Source organism: Adiantum capillus-veneris, chromosome 27 (assembly GCF_014529385.1).
Source record: "Adiantum capillus-veneris isolate H3 chromosome 27, ASM1452938v2, whole genome shotgun sequence".
Lineage (NCBI taxonomy): Eukaryota > Viridiplantae > Streptophyta > Polypodiopsida > Polypodiales > Pteridaceae > Adiantum > Adiantum capillus-veneris.
The window spans coordinates 112,488,306-112,507,821 of NC_140957.1; the positions used below are offsets into that span (position 1 = coordinate 112,488,306).

Sequence of the window (19,516 nt, forward strand, 5' to 3'; positions counted from 1 at the left end):
ACCCTTTAGTTAATGTGTATCCAACATTCAATAGTCTCCCTACCTTCTTGCAATATGTAGGTAGAGGGGAGCCAAGTCTGCTTGGCTATTGCAAGCGGTTGTCCACTATCAAAGCTCATAGTGTGCAATGGTGGATGCATCAACACCAAGTTATCATTCATAACACTGCTAGTCTGCAACAGAGGATCATTCATGTGGAGAAATAAGCACAAACGCTTCAGCAGCATGTGGAAGAGAAGGATGGTAAGACCGAAAATCTTGATGGTACCATATTGCATTTGAAAGAGACACCTTTTAGGTGCAAAGGAGCATAAGAGGAGCTTCTCATCTATAAAGACGCTTGCTCCCAAAGGTGGTGCTTGGAAGAGAAGAGTTATAGCTACAAGGTGCATTTTAGAATACCCTATCATATTTCCTACATGTATGAAGTCTCTTTTGTGGTGATTGTTTTGTTTTTTATTCGTATTGCAGGAATTTCATCCAAGAGACATGTGGTAGCCAAAGCCAAGAGGATCCCATCCATTTGCCTAGTAGTTTCCTTAAGAAGGTAGATGTAATAGCACTCCTGCATGCACCAAAAGGAAAACATATTAATGATGATGTAACCAAGGAGGTGATGCGTAAGTTTTCTAATCTCATGAGTGATGTTGATGTGCAGAAGGCATGTGATGAAGTTGGCATTAGTACAAAGGGTTACATTGCACTACATGGCCTCCTCAAGGATGCTTTGAGGGAACAAGGAGTTACTAAGAATGTATTCCTAGTGCCACACAAGGTAAAACTTGCTAGAGGGGCCTCCAATAGAGATGTTTTCTCACGTCTAGGTCACTATTTGCACATCAAGGAGACAGTTCCCTCATCTATCTTTGTACAATCACTACAAGAGGTTATGTGCACTTGTGATGCTTTTAGCGACGGAAAGACATTAAGTTTTTTTACTAGCCGGCGTCGCTAAAAGCGTCGCTACGGGAACGTCGCTATGAGCGTCGCTATAGGTGTCACTATTTAGCTACGCATATAGCGACGATTGCAGTCCTTCTATAGCAATGCTCATTGCGACGTTGCAAACCTTATATAGAGACGCTTATAGCAACGATCGAGAGTAAAAAATTTTGGGTGGTAGCGCATCAACCATATTGAATGTTTCCAGAATAAAGTATACATAAATGAATCCAAGATAAGCACAGATTCACCTTTGAAAGAAAGTGCAAGGTATAGACCCAAAGTAGTCACCCACAAGACAATACAACCATTAACTCCATCATGCATAGTATTGTTTGCAGAATAAAGATACAAAACTGACAAAAGTAATTGGACGAAAGTGAATTAAAGAAAATAAATCAATGACAAAATTCTACAGATCATAGGCAATATCACTTGATTGTTAAGCTTTGCAAATGTAATAGTTACAACACAATTGTCACTGATTTGAGAAAATACATCATTTTTCAATAGTTACAAAAAGACATATACACGTCATCTCATTATACATGCTATGACAAAAGAAAACTAGTGCTATCTGGCTACGGCTAGACTGACGTCGTCTAATTATATGTCTCATCACGTCCAAGCGGCATATCTGTCGAATTTTGCAGTAAAAAACAATAAAACTTTCTGTAAGTATAAACATATAATTACAAAACAATCTATTTTCTTAGCTTATCATTAAAATACAACAAATGTAAAAGAGTAAAGTGAAATACTAACCATGCCACCGCGAGAACTGAGAATGTCCATCAAGGCGTTTAAGCCCTTTCTGCCCGCGTACTTGCGCTCGCACGGGGTGGGGTCACGTCTTGTCATCAACCACTTTTTAAAACATACAAAGAATACATTATGTTAGAATTTAAAAGTACAAATAGACGTAACTACCAAACCTAAAGGGCAATGCAGAAACACTTACAAAATCAGCCTCAAATGATGTCCACCCACCACTCCCCAAGTGGTGCGAGCTCCCTACATCTACTCGCGCTTTGGCTGCCTCCTTTTGTTGCTTCCACTTGTCAGGATTCTTGCATGCTGCACACTTTTCATTCTTCCAATCTTCTTTGGCCAGCCAATCTGGTCTGTTCCACCCATGATTTATTGGTTTTTTTACTTCAGAACGCTTGTGCTTGCAGTATTCGTACATTCGAACCTTCATCAGGTCTTCATTTGAAGCGCTCATCCCGACTTGAGATGGGAAACTCGTCATGCAGTATGCTGATGACTCTGTCTTTTAATTCATTTGGCACGTCACTCCAGGTGTTTAGTATGTAGTATCGAAATACCTGAGAGCAAAGACTGTGCATGCACGAGATCACCTTCTTGCCTTCGTCATCCAAGATGATGCCGCCGCTGACGTCAATCGAGTATGGTATGTCCTCTTGTCTATGACTGATGAACCTGGGTGTCTTGGCAAGGGTCTCGAGTGGTGTCTCTAGTGGCGTCTCGATGGGGGTATGGATGCCAGGTGTCTCCATTGGAGTTTGGGCCCCAAAGCGAGGGGTGTCGACTGGGGTGACTCCCAGAGGAGTAGCTAGTGGTGTGTAGCTAGGAACGGCCGATAGCCGTGCAAAACCTAAGATAGATGGCGATGCCGTGGCTGGTGTGGGGACAGACAAAGAAGATGAAGATAAGGATCCTTGTCAAACACAAGGTGGTGTTGAGTCATCAGTAGCGGCATCCCCACAGCAATCTCCGCCGCCACCACTAGAGCAACAATGCCTACAAGAGTGTGAAGTTCGCCTCGTTGACACTGAAGTCTCGGAGCACGCTAAATGCTCCGAGACAAAGGGAGACGCTGAAGGAGTGGAACAATGTGATGGTGCTCCAGAGTGATGACGCTCCGCATACCACCTCCTTTGCTGGGGTAAAAAAGAAGAAAGAAACTCATCATCATCCATACCTGCATTAAACACACAAACATTTAATCTTAATATTGAGTGTGAAGAAAATATGGACAAGTTATAATGTATATTATAGATAATAGGGGGAGGGATTCTTGTGGGGGGAGAGAGAGAGAGAGAGAGAGAGAGACTCATAAAGGGGGAGGGATTCTTGTGTAGAGAGAGAGAGAGAGAGAGAGAGAGAGAGAGAGAGGACTCATCAAGGGGGAGGGATTCCTGCGATGAGGAGTTCAAGCCGGCTTCAAATTAAACCTTAGCGAGTAGCGATGCACGCTTCCTGCTTCTTTGTTAGAAGAGCAAGATCTGCCTACCCTTTGAGGACTCTTTCGACTTGGAGTGGAAGCGATGACGATGAAACACAATTTAAATTTCTCAAGTATAGCATATAGAGAACAATGGACAAAAGGCCATGTGACTACAATATATATTATAAAACGGAGCAAAATTGTTCAAATACAATGTTTATGGCTTTAACACTAGAATGGTAACCTAACAGGACATAAAAGTGTCCTTTCAGGGTTTTGGGAAAAAAATCCAAAACCATAGTAGATCCACTCATTTTGAAAAATCCTTTCATGAGCTTATAGTTCAATAACTACTACATATGGAAAAAATGAGAAACTTGTAATTTTTCTCATCCCTTGGTCACTACAAGCCTCCAAAGTTGATGGACCAGTGCATTTTGCCCAAAACAGCAATTTCTTACGGTTGATTGCATATAAATAAGAGTGGAGATTTTTGTAGGACATGAGATAAAATTCCCCGTTAACTTCAATGGGTTGGTGACCAAAACATATAGTTGCTTTTACCTCACTAATTTTTTTTTGGGCAAAAACAATAGGTACAAAAAAGTTGTATTTTTGCCATTCTGCGGACCTATCATCAAAGTTTCTATAGTCACGCTCAATACAGATACTATATACATGTTTTCTTAGTTCCCTTTGGGACTCTGGATTCAAAAGGAGCCATGGAGCATGTCAAAATGATAATGGATCTCTTACAATTGGAACCTTGGGGGCAATGATAAAGTGCTAAATACAGCAAACATGAAAAAATTGGGTTTAGCATTATGACCTCTAGAAACCCATAGAAACTACTCAATATCTAGCCAAGTTTGTAGTCTATGATTAGATATGGTTACTACCTACAAAATACACACAATTGGCCTAAGAAACTAGCAATATTGAGAAAGTTATACTTGCTACTCTAAAATGTATCGTATTCTTCAGCAATAAAAAAACTCAACCATCATCATATACTATGCTATATAGCATATTAGGTCCCCCAAAACTCAAGGAAGATTAGCTTTATGTTATACATTACACAATCAAAATTGAATTTGGATATCAAGAAAGCCACCAAAAAAATCATAAAAGTGCTAATTTTGGCCAAAAAACAGGATTATGCAATTCTTGTAAATTGGACATAGCTTTCAATTTTAACACTTAGCTCTCCCTACAAGCATGAAAACATGTTGAGAACCATGAAGTCCTAACCTCTAGCCATCTAAACCTCACAAACATGAAGTTTAGAGTGGTATAGTTGCCAAAAATTGAAAAAAAGCCAAAAACAGGATCCGTTTTTTCACACAGTTCAGGTTCAAAAATGTTGTGCAAGAATAAGGTTAATGGTGAGATCCATACTCAAAAAAAAATGCTAAGTTTTTTTCAGCTCATAAGGAAACTTTGTGGATATATAGCACCTAGAAATTCATTTTCATACTCTTCAAATAATTCAAGCAAAATGGTCACTTAACAAGACACAAAAGTGTCCAAGGACATAAAAGTGTCCTGTTACCATTCTAGTGTTAAGAGGTCTCTCTCTCATCCTCGCATAGCTCAACATAACTCCCTATGTCTATATAGAGTTCTCCATTTAGGCAGATGTCCTCCATTTCATTTTGTAGATTCTCTGCATGCACCCCATAGAGAGTAGCAGCTTGATGCTCTCGTCTGACACCACCTCAGCGGCTTCTGACTCAGCATTCTCTCCAATCTCCTCCAATGATGCCGCTGTGATTGGCACATGGTATCCCTCATACGTCTGTGCACTACGAGGAGCTACCTCTATGACATACCACCAGTTTGATGTAGACTTTGTAGGATGAAATACCACCTACTAGAGCCACGTAGCTTACATGAGTGCTTCCAGGCACATAATTCTAAAATTGGATGTTAAATATTTATAGACTTACTTGTTCACAATGCTCGGGTGGTACGAAAGTGTCTCTTAGGCCGGTCCATTTTTTAGTTGAATCCCTATGTCTATATAGAGTTCTCCATTTAGGCAGATGTCCTCCATTTCATTTTGTAGATTCTCTGCATGCACCCCATAGAGAGTAGCAGCTTGATGCTCTCGTCTGACACCACCTCAGCGGCTTCTGACTCAGCATTCTCTCCAATCTCCTCCACTGATGCCGCTGTGATTGGCACATGGTATCCCTCATACGTCTGTGCACTACGAGGAGCTACCTCTATGACATACCACCAGTTTGATGTAGACTTTGTAGGATGAAATACCACCTACTAGAGCCACGTAGCTTACATGAGTGCTTCCAGGCACATAATTCTAAAATTGGATGTTAAATATTTATAGACTTACTTGTTCACAATGCTCGGGTGGTACGAAAGTGTCTCTTAGGCCGGTCCATTTTTTAGTTGAATCCACCTCAAGGAAACCAAACTCTCCTCTACACACAGTAGAGTTGCGACCCTCCATGTTTATCTTGAATCATTGCACGTTGAACCAGTCCACAAAAAGGCCTCTATAATCGATCCTCAAAATCTCTTGTAGCGTGCTGAAGTAAGTGAGTTCCACCACCATAGGATCTGCATCAGAGGACCGTCATCGACTAGACTGTTCAAATTTTGCCATGATTCCACAATCTTGTGTAAAACTCTTTTTGTTGCTCTGTTCCATCCTAAAATGTCGACCTTTACACCATGCTGCTGTGTATGACTTATACTATAACCAACAAAGACTGTGAGTGGTCGTTCAAATATCTAGAAAGCTGCGAGTTGTGCATTGCAAACTTACCTTGGTCGCGCAACCCCGAGAGTACTCCCACTCCTCCTCAGTCACTTCTTCACCGCACTGTTGTGCGCTTTTCAACTGGTTGTGCAACCATTTTAAGCTCATGAATGTTGGTAGGCTCTCTAGACCCGTCGGCGGATAATGCATCAGTGGTCGTCTTCCCTGTCTCCACTCGATTTGTGCCCTTTGTCACTCTTGCTTTGCATCCGCATATTGTGAGATCCACTTTTGCATCACTGGATTGTGAAGCATGCAAAATCGATTGATTTTAGCCTCTAGATATTCCGTCATCTTCTTCTCAACACTAAGATTGCACATGACAATCCCAGATATGCGCTCATCATCTATGGTTCACCATAGCGTGTCTCGGGCTTTATCAAATCCATCTAGCCACTCTCCAATGTAAACTAGGGACTCTGATACTAGCCAACCTTCTGCCATGCTACCCTCCGGACGTGCCTTTTGACACACATATCCCTTGAGCGTTTTCATGAAACTTTCTAAAAAGAACATCCATGTGGAATGTACTGTGCTAGCTGTTTCCACCTCATCAACTATGTGAACAAGAAGATGCACTTGAATGGTTAGCATGGTAGTAGGAAAGTGTCTCTCAAACATGCACACAACCTCCGCAGCATTTAGTTTGGCAAATGGTATGGAGTCTACATGGATCTCCTTTTGTGAGATCCATTGCACCAACTTCGCAAGTTTGTAGATTGTGGTACAGACGTGAGGAGACAAACATTCCTCAATGGCCACTGGTAAAATAAACTCCAAAACACGTCTAGCAATGATATAAAAGTCCACACACAAATTTGTTACACAATTCCCACTATGATATATTCCACTTCAAACATACCTGACACATTTTATGCCAGTCGTGTGACTTCAAACCAGTAAGCTTTCCTTCTTTAGTGAAACATGTTTGGAGCGAGTGCATTATGCCAATGGGGGTCCGTACAGATTGAGTGGTCTCTTTTACTTTGCATTCTTGGGCTCTTGCCAAAATCCATGGCGCTTTAGGGAGTTTTATCAATCCATCGGGTGCTATCTACGGCCAATGTTGCTCCATACGATCCACGTCTCTAAGGTCAACTCTGGCTTCCAAAGTATCTTTCTTGCCGATCAGACGGTCCCACAATAGATTGCCCACATTCTTGAATATGTGCATTGGATTGAGCAAGTGATTGATCATGAGTCTGGGCCAATATGGTAACTTGTACCATAGAGAGAGTCTCTTCATCCCTGGGGGCAAAACGTCATCATACATCTCCTTCATCTCTAACCATGCTTGTGCAGACATCCTCGGTGGCTCTCTTCCCAAAAAACTGTAGTGTAACTCATAATTCTCTAGAATATGCGCTTGATGACCTTCGTAGATTTTCTTCTTCAGTGAGGGTGCCCGATGTGCATTAAGTCTAGGTCCACTTGTGTGACATGCTCTATATCTGCTTGTTTGAAGCCCTGCATGTATACACATGACAATAGATAAGCTTGAGAAAAACCAAGATTTATAGTGTTTGAGTTTGAGTATAAATCACCTGAGCATTATGTTAGTCCGGGATAGTCATGCATGGCCCACATTAGAATGCTTATGCTCAAAGCATTCCGTCAACCTGTGTGTCTGCTCATATTCCCCACTTCTATGCCAATCCACAATTGTTGTAGCTCTTCCAATAGTGGACGAAGATACACATCCATATTCTTCACTTTATACCGCCCCGACACAATCAAGCTTAAAAACAGGTGCCCCTTCTTGATAGTCAACCACGGGGGAATGTTATTGTTGATGATGGCAATGGGCCATACATTGTAAGATGTTGATCTCTGACCAAATGGATTTACGCCATCCATAGCCAGTCCTAAGCGCAAATTTTGATCTTCCCTAGAAAAATCCGGCCATGTGTCGTCTATATGTTTCCAGGCTGCGCAATCTATAGGAATCCGTAGCACACAATCCGAATATCTATTCTCCTTGTGCCATGATGCTAGGGCGGCAATGGACTTACATTCAAAGAAATGTTTGATGCGAGGAAGCAGAGAAAAGTTTCATAAAACCTTTTGTGGAATTTTTTGTCCGTGGAGATCTACTCGATATCTCTCAAAATCACATTTCGGACACTTCTCCATTTCTATGTATTCCCCTCTGGAAAGAATACAGTTGTTAGGACAAGCATAAATCAAATTGTAATCCATCCCCAAGTTTCACAAGATCTTTCTTGCTTCCTCTCTAGAATCTGGCATCACATTATCAGCTGGCAGTATTATGTGCTCTTTGAGCAATCTACACAGCAAAAAAAATACGGTACACTTGTGTAAGTAATCTATCATATTATTATACATCTAGAGTCTTTTATTGAAGTGAACACATTGTAATAGATCACCTGAAAAGCGTTGTGACGCTAGTGTCACTCCATACAAACTTTGCCCGCATGTTGAGAAGAACCAGGAGTGCCTTCAATCTAGACACACGTGCTCCATCATACAATGGCGTATCAGCTTCACTTTTCATATCATCATAGATAAGCCTTTTTGAATCCATGATCATCTCGATCATTTCATCGATCTCGGGCTCAAACATAGCCTCGTTGGGAATGTGGTATGCATGATCATCCTCCCAGCTGCCAGAGGCTACATCTTGAGGCCTCACTATGCTGCTTCACTAAAGCGCCTACGAATACATCTATTGGGTTGCAAGATTGCTGCCTATTGGCCAACTTCATAGTCGAATTAGTTATAATTAGCAACAACTTGATCTATAATAGATGGATCAAACTTGCCAAATTTGCAAACGTGTTACAAGGAAACGCGTCTTGTCCGTCGCACAGCATGTTTGCATTGATTACAAGGACATAAGATCCTTGTTGAGAGATAGGTATTTCGATTGGACGGCCCCATGTCATCATCACTACTCATAATGAATGTAAAAAGCTTATAGACTGGACAAAAATTTAATCTTCTATTGGCATCCTCCGTCTTCTCTCTCTCTCTCTCTCTCTCTCTCTCTCTCTCTCTCTCTCTCTCTCTCTCTCTCTCTCTCTCTCTCTCTCTCTCTCTCTCTCTCTCTCTCTCTCTCTCTTTGATCACACTATAAACTACCTCACATTCTCTAGTCATATCTGATCCCCGCACACCTCGATCTAGAGGTACACAGAGATCAAAACCACCGGGTTATGATCTCGTCTTTATTCGTCAATGCCATTATTTGTGGGTACAAGAAATCTACACACCCACGTCTACATGGCAATGCATGTAGTGGACAAAACCCCTTTGCCTCTTCTTTAGCTGTAGCAATTCACAGCATCTTAACATCTCTTCATAGCAGATCCTTGTTCGAGGGATTACTATGCACATTACATGTTAGCCTCCAATCTGAGTATCATGCCATTGAAAGCTTTCCAACTTAAGGTCACATCTGAAGAGAGGAAGAGAGGGATCACCATTGGCCCAACTCTAATTTTTTCTGTAATCCTGAAGGTAGAATTTAATATAAAAACTAAATCCAAAATTTAATCTTAAATCTAACCTAATTGAACATATGGAACCTAATTGAACATATGGTGATTCTGAGCTAATTGAACATGGTTAGTGGGTGAATTAATAGGTGTCAGATTCTGATGGGACAGTTCATTGCGTTGTGTACTTAGTGTTTGCTCTTTGGGCAAAGCCTTGATTTTAGCTGGAACTCCCCCTTCATTGACATGCCCTAAAATCTAACATAAATATAAATCTATTCTAATCTTAAATCTTGCCCTAATCTTAAATCTAACATAAATCTAGATCTAATATAATCTTAAACTCAACATAAACCTAAATCTAATCTAATCTTAAATCTAACCTAAACCTAAATGTAATCTAATCTAATCTTAAGTCTAGCCTAATTTTAAATTTAGCATAAATTTTAAATATAAGTTAAATGTAATCTAACCTAATCTTAGATCTTAATCTAACCTAATATTTGATGTAATTTTAAATCTAGCCTGACCCTAAATCTTAATATAACATTTCATTAATTCATATTTTCTCTGCTTTTTTTTATCTATCTCTCTCTCTCTCTCTCTCTCTCTCTCTCTCTCTCTCTCTCTCTCTCTCTCTCTCTCTCTCTCTCTTTGTTTTCTCCCCTTACCTCTCTCTTTTCGTCTTCATCCCCCCTCTCTCTCTCTTTGTTTTTTTTCTCTCTCTCTCTTCTCTCCCTCTTTCTCTTTCTTTTTGTTTTCTCCTCTTATCTCTCTCTCTCTCTCTCTCTCTCTCTCTCTCTCTCTCTCTCAATGTGTGTGTATGCATTCTTCATTTATGCATGTGTGTGTAATTTTTTGTACATTCAATGTGTGTGTATGTGTTTTGTTTATGCATGTGTGTACATTTTCTCTCTCTCTCTCTCTCTCTCTCTCTCTCTCTCTCTCTCTCTCTCTCTCTCTCTCTCTCTCTCAAAGACACCATGTGTGTGTGTGTGTGTGTGTGTGTGTGTGTGTGTGTGTGTGTGTGTGTGTGTGTGTGTGTGTGTGTGTGTGTGTAGTAGTTTTAGATATATAAATATACGCAAAAGAACAAAATCTATTCACAGACCAGAAATTCTAGGTAAATACAATGTAATTGTACAATAATTCATTTGCTATTGAAATTAAATTTTGTACAAGGTAATGAAGAGAACAACAACTGATAAGGAAAACTAATCCCAATAAAGGGGTGGTACTGCTTTAGGATAAAAGATAATCCACCAAACATCAACCACGTCGAATAGTTTGTTTTAATCAAAGAAGGTAGCCCTCACATGCACCCATAGTAAACAAGAAAACGCTCAGTTAGCAATTGTTACTGTGTGCAGGTGATGCATGGGCATCCCAATTGTTATCCATGTCTCAATGAAACAACCAACTGTTCTTATGCTGTAATATGTAGAAATTTAGAGAAAGAAAATTATCCAGGTTCTTATTATACAGAATTCAAATGCAATTCGCAAATCTTTCTTAGACAATGAAATTCCATAGTACATGCTCCATTTATCAAAATATTACTAGATTATTCAAAACTTCCTAGAGTTAATTAAACATTCACTCCTTTTTAAATCTTTCTTAAACTCTTAATGGGAGAATTTTCCAATATAGACAAGCACATGTTGGCTCAAGACCCAACGTCTTATATTAGGCATCAGTAAAACCTAACCTAATTAAAAAAATCTCAAGAAGTGTTTATGAGTAACACTTAGTAACACATGAATCATTACATACCCAGATTTCAATTCATTAATCCAAGCCTAGATATTTACTGTAGTAAACATCTAGATTATGTACTAAGTGTTTACTGTACTAAGTGTTTATGAGTAACACTTAGTAACACATGAATCATTACATACCCAAATTTCAATTCATTAATCCAAGCCTAGATGTTTACTATACTAAAGCAAATAAAAAATCTCGATGATGTCATTACGGAAAGCACCAACACACTCAAGTTCAAGAAATTGAAGGCCAGCAAATAAGACTAGAGGAGTCACACCAATATGTGTGGCTTTACAAATTTCTCTTTTTGATTTGCGATCAAACACAATAAACTCCCATCTTCAAATCCAGCTGTCTCATAGCTTATGTCATATCTGTCACTTATAAATATATTACATTAGAACTTCCATTATATCCCATGTTATCATATATTACAAATACCTTCCCCCTTTCAAAATTACGTATCACAGCCAGCCTAGCGAGTCAAAGTACTAAGTACAACATTAACAAAAACCATCTCAGTAAACTCGAAGTAAGGCCAAAAAGGCAGGGACCAGCAAGAGCCTAGTTGACGAACTCTTAAACAGTGGAGACTACCAATAAAATCATCAACCTAAATTAGATATATAACATCGTTGGAAATAGCCAATATATATTCAATGTGGCCGCATGATGCAGGTACGAAATCATCCTCCCTATCCACTAAAATGAAAATGAGAGCAAAATTAGTCTAGCTTAAAAGAGTAAAGAAAAGATTATTGTACAGCCGAGGGTCCAAACATAACCAGGAAATCTATAGCTAGCAATTATAAGTCCGTAAGCCATGCAAGTGGTGAGCCAAAAGGAAACCAGAAAAAAGGATAAGGTGATGTAAGATGGATAAACTAATCAAGCCCAAACTCCGGCACATAGAACTCAAGACAGAGGCTAGAGTAATGTTAACAAGTCAGGGACCAGTAAGAGTATATTCGATGCCCCTCTATATACTCGAGAATATCTAATACACCATCAACCTCATTAGGATACCTAACACTAGCTCGAAATAACCAATTTATTCTATCGGTAGCCGCATCATGCGCGTAAGTGCTCATCCTTCCACATACTGAAATGTAAAACAACGTGAGCAAATAGTAGGCCATTTAACAGAGTGAAGCTAGGACTATTGTATATTTTAGGTCCCCAACCATAACCAGACAAGCGTTCACTCGCAATCAAACGTCAGCTAGCTATGCAAGTGGTGAGCCGTAAACAAGGCTAGAAATCTTATGGGACGGTGATGTAATCAGTAGAAAGAGAGAAAGCTTAAAATATATTACGTCTTCATAGGGGAAGTAATGCTTTTCAACTACATTAATTCATTTCAAGGTAAGGTACCATTTCAAAACCAGTCATCTTTTGACAGTAATTTTCTAATATTCTAAGAACATTCATTGAAAAAACCCCCAACCTGAGTAATATGTTCAAAATAGTATCTGTCCATTTGGCTAGTGTTTGAATATAAAAAGATTTGTTTATTTACCAAAGTAATTCAAATTCTTAATATACAAACCAGTCCTACTCCTAAAAAAACCCCATGATGTTTTTAGTTATTCCGACATTTTCCAAAACCAGCAGTACATCAGTACTCAGAATCAAATCAACCATGAGAACCCTATTTTATACGGATTAAAGTGACAACAAATTGCCTCGAGTTAAGACCTTGGTACGATAATATAGTAGACCAGTGAGCAGTAGTTAAAAAACCCTCGGCAAACAATAGTTTAATCTACTAATATTGCACTGAATCAGCACAGCCTCATCTTAACAGCCAGCAAAGCGTTAACCACTCCAAAATTAAATCACCTGTAGTCTCGAAGCCGGAGACAACTCCACCATAGCTTTCTCATTGAATTTAGGCATGTTGTAGTCCCCAATCTTTAAGATTTAGAAAGCACAGTACAGAAACAAATTCTAAGTGAGTCTAGTACCCACCTCAACCACATGTGTGTGGGTTTTATAAAAGTTAGAATCCAGCTGTAGGTTAAGTGACTCCACCAACTTCAGCAGTCCCTGCCATCGTGAAATCTGCAACACCTGGGTCTCGAGGGATATGTAACTCACTAGATGTGTATACTTGTGAGCGCCGAAGTCGCTATATAATATTCTCATCATTCCGAAGCAGAGGTAGCTTGCGACAGAGTAAACATCAAGGCAGGTATACAGTATACAGGCAGTAACCCATTTAGAATGAACACGCTATCAAGGAATTAAAAGGTTAAGGGTTTAAGTAAATAGAACCTATTTTGAGAAACTACACATAGGAGGCACTAAAGAACAGTGGTGACAATTAAGGCAATAGTAATAGAGTATCAATATCTAGCATAGACACTCCTGACAAATTAAATGCCCGCTCGAACTTTTCAATGAGGACAAGACTCCGTCACTGGCAGGTTTGAACAAATACCAACTTTTTCTAAGAGACTAGAATAGGTATGTAGGCCAAATTGGTATGTTATAGAAAAAACAAAAGTCATGAACATAGAGGACAAGTTAAAGTGTTTATATGATTCAATCCGATAGGGCACATTAGGTGGGCCTTTAGTACGGAAATCCACAGACTCATGGTTGCAGTATTGGTCTATAAAAGACATGCAATTTATAACCCGAAGTGCATTGTAACAGCCTTGGGCTTTTCTACATACTTCCAAAGTATACAATTTACTGTAATAGGTTGTCTTAAGCCGTGTCTTTATATTTCATCAGTCATGGCTAATATGCAAGAACGGGTAATAGCGATATCTATTGCTCATCTACAGCAATCAAGAGAGTCCATCCGTCAAAGCACCATACTCCGTTATGAATGTCTTCTATTCCCTCAATTAGGAACATCAGTTGCGCAGACTAGATGGTTGACATATCAAAACAGAGTAACACGAGTGACCCTTTGGGGTTGGGAACACTTTAGGAACAATATTCATCTTGCTATGGTAAAGGAAGCCGTAGGTTTAGGGCCACAGTATTATTATGTGGGACATTTATTGAAGCGTGGGTTTTCTGATCATGTATTTTTGCTAGCTCAGTTTCTACCACACCATAAATTTTATTTGTATCCCCATTTTGGCCTACCCTTGCGAGGATATTTTAACCAAACACCCTACACTAGGGATTTAGGAGTGATTTTAGTCAACGTATCTTAACTTTGGCCGAGCGTCCCAACATTTGTTACTATTGTGACACCTACCTATGTGATCATGTAATGGAAGGGTTAATTGATATGTAATGGTGAAAAACAGGGTTTTTTTTTGTAATAAAGCCATGCTCTTTCAGTCCATTTTTTTAATGAGTAATGACACAAGCAATATTGTGTGTGTGTGTGTGTGTGTGTGTGTGTGTGTGTGTGTGTGTGTGTGCGTCCACCCATTCCCAGGCACAATATTCTAAGAGGTAGTAGACCCATAGAATATGGGCCTACTACCTCACCAAGAGAGAAAAAGGGAGTTTCCTTCAAGGAATTTTTTACTTAAGCGTATCTTATTCAAGATTAAAGAGAGTAATTTAGTTTTGTAGGTCAAACTTAAATCCATACCATTTTTGCATTTTTAAGGCATTGCAGATACATGTAACAATGTCTTTTCTAAGAAACCCATTATTGATAAACTTGGTAATCAGATTGTTGATTTCTTCATATGCTGCAAAACTGTCTGACGAAGCATATAAAATATGAAATATCATTCCTATACATGTGTGTAAGGAATTTTTAAAGTCTCTAATGCTCTTCATTTTTGTAAATTCAAAAGATTCTAGCCTGAGATTATCCCTTTTCCAGAAGAAACGAGTTCAAAAAGTACCCAAGAATGGGGGAGTTAAAGTAATCTTGATATTCAAGAAGTGAGTCTTAGAGACAAACCATTTATCAAGCCTCATAATTCTGTCAGAGAGGGTAGGTTCAATATTAAGAAAGGTCAGATAAATCTCTCTAAGCGTTTCTTTGAAACTAGGATTGTTAAGGCTACACAGGTCATCCATAAACCTAAATGTATGAACAAAGTGTGAGAGTAACGAAGCACTAGCAGGGTCACACATCATTTTTAAGAGCCATTGTTATTCAAAGTAACAAAGATAAAGATTACACATAACCGGAGAACAAGAAAATCCCATTGGGATCCCTAAATTTTTTTATTTGGATACAACAAGTATTAAGGAGCCAAAAGATATATATATATATATATCTCATTTTCTCTAAAGACGAAAGGTGTTGTGAATTTAGATTTTTTTACCCACCTTGTAATCTTACCTGTCGAGATACAAGTATATCCAAGCGTTGCTCTGTAGGAAAAAGCAATCTTTATTAGACTTGATAGGGTTATAAACAATTCAATAGGCCCTGTTAGAGGAATATTTTCATAACACTGTGTTATGTCTGCTGTAAAGATAGAAAAAATGTTTTATGGGAGGTTAATCGAGACTTCAGCTGCATTCTTTACCATCCAAAAAGGGCATCAGTCTACATTCATAAATCTTTTTAGATCATTACGCTTGATGGCGCAAATAGCTTCAATTTCTAGTAGAATCAAATTTAAGCAGAAGGTGATGTCATTAGTAATACATGAAAACAAGCTATTTGATGCATCAGAGATCCATTAAACTTATGTTTATGAATTTTATATGTTGGGAAGAGTACAGGTATCTTCTGAGAGTTAGTAAAATCAATTTATGAATTTTATATGTTGGGAAGAGTACAGGTATCTTCTGAGGAGAGGTATCCAACTTAATAAAATCAATTCCAATGAGTCTAGAAAAGGTAGCCTTGAACGCTAATTTTTTACAGATAAAGGAAGTAGAGTTAGTTGCTTTATCTAGACCGATGAACCATCTCTCTTTAATATCGAGATGGAATTTTTGAAATTGGGAGTCAGCCAGGTAGTATCAATACTTAACCATTCATGTGGTAAAAGACTGATTTTTTTCCAGAAGATTTCTTTCAATGTAGATTTAAGTAGCAAGTGAACGTCAACCTCCAGTTGGAGTTTTAAGGCCAAGTCGGCCAGGCAATCAAGTAGAGCCAAGAAGGCAAGTTGAGGGTTTAGCGGATAAGGAGGGATATGATTTAAGCCCTTACCAAGTAGGCTCCTCACCCGTGTATCAGATATGATTTCTAAGTTCGAAGTACACACATGTATACTAGAGTTAGTAAAAGATCTACAAAACTTAGGATACAAGTGACAAACACAGACACGAACCTCTTCATTGTGGAGGAAGTCATTAGAATAAAAAATATTTTTAATAAAAGGCAAGTACTTCCAACCAATCATAACATCTTTTAGCAATATGTTCGGTCCAAACACATGTCTAAAGCATTCGGTAAAAATAGATTGGGGAGTAAAAAATTCCAAAATTTTGCTAGTATATAAGCAGTGTGTAACTAATCTATTATAGGCTTCTTCCCTTGGAGGTAGGTAAAATCTGCCACAAGCGTTCCTTCATACCTGCAGATCACATATCCATAAGATTTCGTATTGGTAGGTTTCTGCCACGGCCTCTAGTAAAACTTTTAGCCCTCCCTCTACGAAATACAGAATCACTAGAGGAGGGAGTCAAGAACGAGGTGTAAGAAGTTGATGGGGAGACGAGAGTGTTGGGGCGTTTGGATACTTGAGTATCTTCTTCATCAATGTTCATCTTGATTTGCCCAACCATACCTTTGATTCCTTTAAATCCTCCATAAGTGGTTAACATAGTACCACAACCTTCCGAACCAAGCTCTTGGAGGGTGTCGCACATAAAAGATCTATAATGAATAAAGGCAATTTGAGCTAAGACCAACTCCCTATCTTGTCCACCCAGCCACGAGTAGAAGAGGGAAAGATGAAACTCTTCAGCTTTGTCAGGAAAGATGTTAGGAAGATTGTTGAGGGCATACCAAATAGCATGGTCAAACCAAATGATGCTCGACTCACAAGCAGCTTTTGGATCTAAAAATATGCATGCACACTTAAGGTAAGGTATGAACACGTTCCAAACTATTTTGGTATAGTATTCAACATTGTTTTTACTAAAGGTCATCACCCCTTTGGTTCTTGCATATAAACCTGTATTAGATCCGCATTTGTTTTCATCAAGAAAATTCATAATGAATGGAGCTTTAATCAGATCCCCTTTGTCCAGAAGCTGAATCCCTTTAAGAACTTCAAGCTTGCATTCCTCAATAGTGGCTGATGCCAGGTTGGCAAGGAAGACCCAAGTTTCCATCAAAATGGGCACGAGAAATCCTTTATTTGGGAACAACCAGAGTCTGTGTTCCACACCCAAGGATTCAACCTCAATCTGACGTGAAGGTAAAAAACGAAAGGCTCTAGAGACTTCCGATATCATATCCAAAAGAGAAGCCTCACTGAGTGAACAAAGGTCCTTTTGAAATTCTTTTACAGCTTCTAAAGCAGCAGCATCTCTACAAAAAAGGCTATGGGGAGGAGGGACTATTGGAGTTGAGGGAGCAGTAACAAAGTTAGTACTAAGTCCGCAAAATTTTATGAGGAGATTGGATAATTCTGAGCCTTTAGAAGAAAAGGTAGCTAAGTCTTGAATATGTGCTTTGGACAGACCAGACAAGTTAGAAGTAAATTCCAGTAGTAGGTTAAACCCTTAGTTTTATTCTTAACAAGGAGAGCGAGAACTTTCACCCATTGGTCAAACAAAATAAGCTGGACAAGTGACATACTAGAATCTTTTGAGGCATCCACAATTAACGCAGAAGCTTCACTATCTTGGATACATTTCAATACTAGAAGAGACTCAAAGGAGAGAGGATCCATTGGGAGGGTAAGACCTTGGGAGAGGGAGATAATCTGCAAAGATTTTAATAATAAAAGTTAGATTAAACTCTTTTGGCAAGAGGATTAGTCAGGCCAACATTGATTATACATAGAGTAACTTCTTTTTGAGTTTTACAGCCCTATGAAGATAGGGCCTCATCCTAAGTGAGATATTTGGAAAGAAAATCTCTAATTCTCTAGCAAGTCATAATTTCTCCGAGATGAGAGCCCTTTTTACTGGGTCCGAGCAAACCTTCATTCTTGCTGTGAGTTTTCAAGTAACCTGGTGGGCAGAAATAAAAATAAAATTATATATAAAATGAAAAGATAAGGCAAAAGGGTCTTTTAGAAAGAGAGAACAAGAAAGGTAAGAGTAGATTGGTAGTGCTAGCAACCTTTCACCATTCAGGTCAACGGGGACCACTACGACTGTGTGATAGCACCCCTGCATATTATAATATAATAAATTATATTATATTGTAACAGGCACTAAGACCTAGAACCAAAGTCTGAGAGAGAGAGAGACATGTCAATCTCTCTTTTGCGTTTATTGTGTGTGTAGTAGTTCTATATATATAAATATACGCAAAAGAACAGAATCTATTCACAGACCAGAAATTCTAGGTAAATACAATGAAAATTAAATTAAATTTTTGTACAAGGTAATGAAGAGAACAACAACTGATAAGGAAAACTAATCCCAATAAAGGGGTGGTACTGCTTTAGGATAAAAGCTAATCCACCAATCATTAACCACGTCGAGCAGTTTGTTTTAATCAAAGAAGGTAGCCCTCACCTACACCCATAGTAAATAAGAAAATGCTCAGTTAGCAATTGTTACTGTATGTAGGTGATGCATGGGCATCCACTTGTTATCCATGTCTCAATGAAATAACCAACTATTCTAATGCTGTAATATGTAGAAATTTAGAGAAAGAAAATTATCTAGGTTCTTAGTATACATAATTAAATGGCAATTCGCAAATCTTTCTTAAACAAATTGATTCCATAGTACATGCTACATTTATCAAAATAATTCTAGATTATTCATATCTTCCTAGACTTAATTAAACATTCACTCCTTTCTAAATCTTTCTTAAACTCTTAATGGGATAATTTTCCAATATAGACAAGCACATGTTGGCTCGAGACCCAACGTCTTATATTAGGCATCAGTAAAACCTAATCTAATTCAACAAATCTCAAGAAGTGTTTATGAGTAACACTTAGTAACACATGAATCATTACATACCCAAATTTCAATTCATTAATCCAAGCCTAGATGTTTACTATAGTAAAGCAAATAAAAAATCTCGGTGATGTCATTACGGAAAGCACCAACACACTCAAGTTCAAGAAATTGAAGGCCAGCAAATAAGACTAGAGGAGTCACACCAATATGTCTGGCTTTACAAATTTCTCTTTTTGATTTGCGATCAAACATAATAAACTCCCATCTTCAAATCCAGCTGTCTCATAGCTTATGTCATGTCTGTCACTTATAAATATATCACATTAGAACTTCCATTATATCCCATGTTATCATATATTACAAATACCTTCCCCCTTTCAAAATTACGTATCA

The 19,516-nt window shown here is 38.6% G+C and overlaps 1 pseudogene; it reads right to left on the bottom strand.

The window, feature by feature from the left end:
- Positions 1-8,355, bottom strand: part of LOC147422580 (uncharacterized) — a 131,704-nt pseudogene extending 123,349 nt beyond the window's left edge.
- Positions 8,356-19,516: the final 11,161 nt, after the last annotated feature.